This window comes from Nomascus leucogenys, chromosome 21 (genome assembly GCF_006542625.1).
Source record: "Nomascus leucogenys isolate Asia chromosome 21, Asia_NLE_v1, whole genome shotgun sequence".
In the NCBI taxonomy this organism is placed as follows: domain Eukaryota; kingdom Metazoa; phylum Chordata; class Mammalia; order Primates; family Hylobatidae; genus Nomascus; species Nomascus leucogenys.
Window position 1 is genome coordinate 54,483,090 of NC_044401.1, and position 8,170 is coordinate 54,491,259.

An 8,170-nucleotide genomic window follows, 5' to 3' on the forward strand; every position below is an offset into this window, starting at 1 on the left:
AATTCAGATAAACCACAGGGAAGCAGCGTAAGCTTATAGATTCCTTTGACGTCCAACATGGGGACTATCAGCACAGGTTTAAGGATTAGCAGCTTTACTGTGGCTGCAGAGGAAATGGAAAATTAAGGCTTATGTTTTGGATTATGAAATGGAATTGGTTCCCTTTATGCCTCTTAGGGGAAGAGAGAAACATTTCCATCATCTCAATTTATAAAAAGCAATCTTAAGGCCAAGAAGAGATAAGTGGAGTAACTCAGAAACCCTTAATTTGGGCCATTTCTTAAATCCCACCAGTCTGCAATTGGTGCACACGAACTTCCCTGCAAGTGTTGCATTTCCTGAGGCTGGCTGTTCCTCTGAGAGACAATCCAGCAGGTTGAGGGGACTGTGGCCTAGGGAGCAGGACAGGGATGGGAAGGAAAGGGTGGGAGCAGAGTGTGGTAGCAGATTTGAATGACAGGCTGAGCATATGCACTTTATCTCCTGGGCCAGTGGCTCGTGACCTCAGTGAGTATCCAGATGCTGTGAGGCTGTGTTGAAAATACGACTGCCTAGACCTCCCCCTACACACAATTTTTATTCAGTAGGTGTGAGATAGAAAGTGCCTCTGGTGGGTGAATTTGAGCAGGCAAATGACTTCATAGTGTAGGAAGCCCAGCCAGCTGGATTCAAAGCCAACTCAAGTAGTGTAGCAGACACTGTGGGTGTCCTGGTCTAGCCCCTCGCCTGACCCCTTCAGTGCACATCTGCTTCACTTCCATTGCCCGCCCTGCATCCCTTTCCTGAGGTCTCTCTCTGGCCCTAAATCAACTCTGCGCTTCCAAATAGCAGGCCAGAAATGCTGGAGAATTAGCTCTTCCTGGGAGCAGTCCCGAACCAGTGACTGATGGGAGTGGGGTATAAATACCCCAGCTCCCTGGTCCATTAGGTGGGATAGCTTGGAGGTGCATGCTCTACCCAGTCTCCCAGATGCCCCCAGCAGGATTGAGCTCCAGTTGCCACACAGGGGCCACTTGATAGCACATCTTTCATGGGTCTCCTTCCTGTCCTTGTCTCACTTCCCACTGCCCAGCTGGTGTTTTCTGGAATCTCCTGCCCTCATACCCTTGTCTCAGGCTCTGCTTCTGGAAGGACCCAAAAGATGGGAGTCAGCGAGAGCTGTGTTGTGTGGCGTTGAATACACTAACCAATACAAAACTACATATAAAACTACATGTAAAGCATGGGGATAGCAGACACAAAATTTAGCACAGTGGTTACCTCTCTGGGGTGCGGGGGCAGGGGCTGGCAGGGGCAGTCTTGGGGTTGGTCTATTTTCTCAGCTGGGAGGTGGGTTCAGGGATATGTATTTCATGATTCTTTATGCCTTACATGTACATTATATATTCCTCTTTGGAATGCATGACATAGACTCAATAATAAATTATTGTAAAATTATCTGGGGACCAGATAAACCCTATTTGCTGGCTGCATCTAGTCCTAGGCCACCTGTTTCTGACACCTCCCTTACAGATAAGAAAACTTGGACTCTGAGGGCTTTCAGCCACGATATATTGCTTCGTTTTACATTTTTACAAATTGGGAAATTTCACATCAAAATAGAAAGGTTCAACTCCCTTGAAAGATAATCAGAAGATCGGACAAGGCTGGACCCACGTTTCTACAGGGTAACAGCTGCCAGAGCTGTGTCACTGGGGACCTGCTAGGCCGGGCGGAGCGCCTGCTGCTCCATCCCCAGAGCAGCATCTGTCCTTCCCGTGACCTTTCTGTCCTCCCCTGTAGACGTCTGAGCCGAGCTCACAAATGGGAGAACCTCTCCAATGGTTCACTCATGCAATGCCCTCGGTGGAGAGCCCAGCACAGGCCCAGTGCTAAATAAGGCCACTCCTTGTCATTGTGGTTAGAGAAGATAACTCCAACACCCGAGGGGGGCAGCCAGGCTTAGTGTCCTTGTCCTGAGCCTGCTGAGGTGCTGTGATGAGGCCAAGGTCACCGTCTGGACAGCAGTACCATCAGGACTCCACCCAGTCCCTGGGGCGTATCTGCAGGTCCATTAGGCTTCAACTCCAGGGAGCAGAGGCCAGGCCGAGCTCCCCAAGGCCTTGGGTGCCCCAGCCCAGGCCAGCTGCTCTGACAGAACCCACACTTTGTAGCCAGAGGCGAGGCAGGGGCAGTGGGGGAGACCTGCCAGACAGGTGGCATCTCAGGCCTCCGGGATGAGTGGGACAAAGGGATGCGCTTGAGTTCCGCCTCCCAGAGCAGCTCCTCCCCTGGCCGGGGAACGGAGGTGGACTTCGGGGCCTGAGAATCGTTGCCAGCGGATGGAGGCTTTGTTTGCCTCGCTGAGTCCCCAGACCAGGGGCCGGCCGGAGAGAGGGCTCTTTCCTGAGAGGCTGGACTTTCCCACAGAAACAAAGTGGGGCTTGTTAGCCGGGCATGAATCTTGGCGTGAGGCGGCCTGGGCCAGGCTCAGCGCTGCCAGGCGGCGGCTCCGCGATATCAGGCAAATTCCGCCTTCCCCACAGCTGGGGCTGACAGCAGGAAGCCCCAGGGAGGCTCCGGACAAAGGCAGAAAAATGGGCCACGTTTATTCATTCACTGACCAGCCCAGGACTGGCTGGCCCAGGGGCCCTGTCTCCATGGCTACGGGCGGCCTTCAGCGCTCCTGGTTGGCTCCTCTGTGACCACAGCCCCTCCACGGCCACACACCCCAACACACAGAGATACAGCATCATGAAGGCAGAGGCTGCCTTGGGATGGCTCTGCCCCAGGGAGCGTGGGGCCATCTGAGCCAAACAGAATAGAGGGCTTGGACACAGCCCAGGGTGTGAGTTGAGCTCTGAATGTCAAGACCAGTCCTGGGTGAGTGAGGCGAAGGCAACAGGTTCAAATCCACACACCAGCTAAGCACCTACTGTGTGCGGGGCAGGGGTACATCCATCAAGCCAACTCGGTTTGTTCTCACTCCTCTGGTTCGAAAATAGAGGCTGGGGAGAGCATTGAGGGAGGCACACCCTTTGCCTTGGGAAGGTATCAGGCAGGAACTGTCATTGGCATTGAGTCTTGAAGGATGCATAGGAGTTTGCCAAGCAGGGAGGCAAAGGGCATTCCAGGCAGAAGGAATGGCTTGAGCACAGGCTCCAAGGCCTGCAAGTAATGTGTAGTGTGATTAGGGTAACTGAAAGGCTCTTTGAACTGGAGTGGAGGGAAGAGGACACAGCTGAAAATGAGGCAGTTGTCGGGGTGGGATGACCATGCAGTGTGATTCAGAGAACTGGGGCCATCTGCTCCCCTGTCACTGTCCTGTTAGAAAAGACCCCCAGTAATTCTGCGAGTTGTGAATTTCAGGGAGGACAGAGGTTAACGTACAGCTAATACTTTGCAGTTTACAGAGACCTTTCATATATTCACGTGATCTTATTTAGACCTATGGCCACCCAGCTGGGAGGGAGCTGACAGGTGAGGAAACTGAGGCCCAGAGAGGTGCCGGAGGCCTCTGAGCCAGGAAATGGCCTGTCGGGACTGGAATGCAGGGCCCTGAGCCTGAGAGCACTCCCCGGTAAGGGGCTGGAGCCCCGAGGGAGGAGCGAAATGATCATGGTCATCTTTGTCCCGTGCTTGTAAGTTCTAGAACTGCTACAAAGGAGCAGCCACGAGTGTCCCGCCTCCCAGACCACTCCAAGCTGCTTCTAGAGGGACTGGAGATCCCGGAGCAGAAACAGGTCTAAATCCCAGGCAACTTAGAATCTGGGATATGGTGAATGGGTCAGAGCCTGGGAGCAGGCACAAGAGAGGCTCTCAATGTCTGATGGCCCAGACCACACTTCCTGTCTTTCATGAGCCCACTCTGCTTCTCTGGCCCTGGGTCTCCCAGATGGAGCCAACGGGCTGGGCCTGCAAGGGTGACCTTGGGACCCAAAGGCTGGTGGGAGGGGGGTGTCATGAGACACTGCTATGACGTAGTGTCATTTAGCCATCACAACAACCTCTGTTATGCAGGTGAGGAAACTGAAGCTCTGAGAGCAGTAGCTCCCCTGAGCTGTGCAGCTGGAGAGTGCTGCGCTGACGGCAGAGCTGGGGCTCTTTGCAGGTGCCCAGAGGAAGGGTTTGCTCCCCTTGCCGAGTTTCCTCATGCTCACTTCCACCCCCAGCCCTCAGGTGTGTCTGACCTCTGTCCACTGAAAGGCACCTTCCCTCACTCTGCTGCTGGGCTCAGCTGTCTGCTCTCTTTCTGCTGCCTCTGACTTTTGCCAACTTGACGTTGGCTTCCGGTTCCTTCTGCCTTTCAGAGCTTGACATTGTTGATCTTCATCCTGAAGTCTCACCTGAGTCTCCTTCACCTGGTTGTGCTACTCAGAAAAAATAAAAAATAAAAAATAAGGAAGAAAAAGGAAAAAAAAAAATAAACAAAACCAAGAAAAAGGAAGAAGAAGAGGGCTGTGGGATTAGCACCAAAGCCTCTTGGGTGCAGACCTGCCCATTGGCCTCTTCTCAGGGTGCTTTTGGCTTTGGGTAAAGAAGAAATGATGATAATGATACCTAAAAACCATTTAGGACAGATATGGCAAACATAGCATAGCAGGATCACCCTCCAATCTGGCACCTGAGGCAGGCATAGCTAATCGATCATAGCACTGTCTCTGGCTCAGCTTGGCCTCGGCTTCAGCATTCTTCTCAATGCAGGGATCAGGCAGCCACCACCAGGCAGTCAACACCCAAGAGAACCTGCACTTGTCACCCCTGCCTATGAGTCTGTGCTCTCCATCCGAGCCTCACTTTTGCCCCATTTGTCCAGGCAGGTATAATTATCTTCATTTTATAGGTGAAGAGACTGAAGCCCAGAGTGATATTTTCTGCAACACACAGTTACTTCATGACAGAACTGAAGATGAGGACTGAGGCCTCTCTCTCTGTCCCTGCTCAGGACATGGTTTTTTTTGTTTGTTTGTTTTTGTTTTTGTTTTTTTTGAGATGGAGTCTTGCTGTGTCTCCCAGGCTGGAGTGCAGTGGCGCAATCTCGGCTCACTGCAACCTCTTCCTCCCAGGTTCACGCCATTCTCCTGCCTTAGCCTCCTGAGTAGCTGGGACTACAGGCGCCCACCACCACGCCCAGCTAATTGTTTATATTTTTTGTAGAGACGGAGTCTCACCATGTTAGCCAGGATGGTCTCGATCTCCTGACTTCGTAATCCACCCGTCTCGGCCTCCCAAAGTGCTGGGATTACAGGCGCGAGCCACTGCGCCCGGCTGCTCAGGACATGTTTAAAAGGCCCCATGCAATCAAGGAGGTAGCATTTGAATAGATTTATTCTTCCTTTTTTTTGTTTTCCAGTCCCATTTTCCACTGCTTTGGTCAGGGAGTGAGTCCCCTGATGTCATCCGAGGATATGAGGCATCTCTAAATCTGGCCGTCCCCTGAAGCACCCAGCCTCACCGACTTCCTGAAGCATGGATGAACGCTGCTGCCACAAATGTGCTGTGACAGCCGCTGACAAGGAGAGCGAGTGAAGTTTGTGCCATCCTGCTGAGCATGAGGGAGCTGCTTGGGGAAGCCAGGGGCTGGGGCATCTCAATAGAACTGAGGGCAGCCTCGGGGGGCTTCACAGCACACCCACCCCCAGATCACTGCTGATTCTGGGGGATGCATGACAGAGCTTTCTGACCTTGAACTTCCCTTTGGCTGCTAAACTGAATGAAGCCTCCTTCCTAGACCCAACCACCTGCTGAGTGTCTCTCTCTTCTGTTCTTTGTCCCCAAACCTGCCCCCAAACCTGGAACCCTCCTCTGCACCTCCACACGCAGTGGGTGCCAACTGTCTCCCACCTGCCTGCCTGGGTCTCTGCTCCTCAGCTTCTCACAAGTGGCTGTGTTCTTCCACTCACCTGCTGAGACACCCACTGGCTCACCAGCCCCCATCCTCTCCACACCCAGTCTCACCTGCCAGGCTCGCCTTCTTCCCCATCACCTGCAGACAGGTCATTTCCCAGACATACTGCCCTACTCCGACTAGTTGGCATGGTGAGGCCCTCACTCGCTTCTCTCCAGGGTCCCATGTGCTCTCCAGGCACAAATTCACCCAGACATTTCTTGATCTAGCTCTGTCCCAGAAAGCGTTACCTTTGCAATGGCAAATACCTGTATTAACTGCCGTGCAAGTGACACATATTTATCATGTGCTTGCCTGTTCCAGGCACCGATGGCTGTCTTTGTTATTTTGTGTCAGGCTCCAGTGAGTGAGTCTGACTTATGATTGTATAGACTTAGCTCACATCCTCCTTCCTCCACCTTGACAGTCACGCTAATGACAAAGTTGTCATTTACTGAGCACTTGCCATGTACCAATCACTGTGCCAGGAGATTTACCTGCATGGGCTCACAAAATCTTTGCAATATTCTTGAAAGAGAGGCAAGTATGTTCCTCTATTTTGTAGATGAGAAAACTGGGCTCAGAAAATGAAGTCATTTTGCCCCAGGTCACCCAACCAGCAAGTGGCAGAACTATGTTTAAAAGTCAGGATTGTCTATTCCAGAGACCCTGTGCTGCCCACCATGGCACACAGCTTCTCCAGTCAAAGAAAGGTAGCTTAAAGATATCTGCTTTCCAAAATGCTTGGACATTTGTTAGAATATGGAAGAAGATAATATATGGTCCTGTCCTTGAAGAATTGATACTCTGTTTGGGGAAACAAAGCAACTCACATTGCCAGCCAATATTTATTTAAATTTCGTCTCAGAAAAATAGCAAAAGAGATTTTATTTAACCTTTCAACAGTGATTATCTGATTATGTCTGCTTGAGTATTCTGTAGGATAGACAGCTAAGGCAGTCATGGACTCAGTGGGAAAAAGTTCAGCAATCCATTATTAATGTCTGGGGCACAGGCATGGGTAGTGGAGGTAGATGTGCCACCAATTTCATTTCTTTGCTTCTATATAGTAGAAAACATGAGAGTTTCTAATAAATTCCTAACTATATAAAGCAGACAAGAGAGGAAAGAGAAAGATACCTGTGTGATTGGGAGAGGCTGCCTGAGGAAGGTAAGATATGACCTCTTTGGGGTCACTGTACCCCTGGAGCGTGAGGCATCATCAAGGCCAGATTGAATTTTCTAAGGTATGATAAAAAGTTTGGTTCTTCCATGTGCCTTGGTTCCTCTTTTCTAAAATGGCTAATTCTGTCCATCTAAGATCTAGAAGGCCCTTTCTGATGCCAATGTTTCTAAATAAAGATATCTAATAAGGGTGGAACACTTCACAGCTCTCAACCTCTTCTCAGACCCATCAGCTCATTCATATATCATAACAAGCCCATGATGCAGCCATTTTAGAGATGAAAAACTGAGGCCCAGAGAGCTGACACCCATGTTAGCAGAAGTTAGTGGAACCCAGTTCTCTTAACTCTGACCATTCTCTAATCCAAAAGTATATTTACAGATTTTCAAATAATTAGGAAATGTTAGTAATATTTAGAAGCTCCTCAGATGATTCTAGTTTTCAGCCATGGTTGAGAATGTTGCTAAAAAGTAAGTTTTATGGCTTATTTCAGAGAAGGAAACAGAGGTTCAGAGTGGTTAAGCAACTTGTCCAAAGTCACACAGCCAGAACATAGTGGAGTGGGAACTCCACTGAGGCAGGCTGACTGCTTAACCCATGTGTCTCTTGTGCCCCAGGCACTGTCACATATTATTTCATTTAATTCTCTCAACAACGTTATTTTTTTTAACTCTGAAAACTAATCCAGAAAAGTTAAATAACCAGCCCAAAATTGCAGAGCTAATAAAAGGCAGCTAACAATGTTTTCTATCTTGATTCTATTTGGGTGGACAAGTGTGTGCATTTGTCAGTAGTCATTTGATGGGTCACTTAAGATCTGTACATCACACTATATGTTGATTTTACCTTTAAAAGGCACAAATAAACTGACCTCTGGGTAACAATATCAAGCAGAGATATTGTGATGTCTCCTTCTTATTTGGAAATGCATTTAAAAGTAGAGTGAATGGATAAGGAGATAAATAAGTGGGCAGTTATGTGATAAAGATGGTGGGTCTATGGGGTTCACTACATGGGTGCTATTCTTTCACCTTTTCTGCATGTTTGAACATTTTACATAATAAAATGTTGCATGGGGGACAGCAGCCCAAACATTCCATGAGACTGAGTTCAGTGAC

General features: G+C 49.7%; 1 long non-coding RNA gene across 1 annotated transcript; it reads left to right on the forward strand.

Moving 5' to 3' along the window:
- Positions 1-2,713: 2,713 nt before the first annotated feature.
- Positions 2,714-7,937, forward strand: LOC105738811. The gene is made up of 3 exons (XR_001114664.2): positions 2,714-2,862; positions 3,426-3,722; positions 5,333-7,937. It is a non-coding gene; the product is annotated as an uncharacterized LOC105738811 (long non-coding RNA).
- Positions 7,938-8,170: the final 233 nt, after the last annotated feature.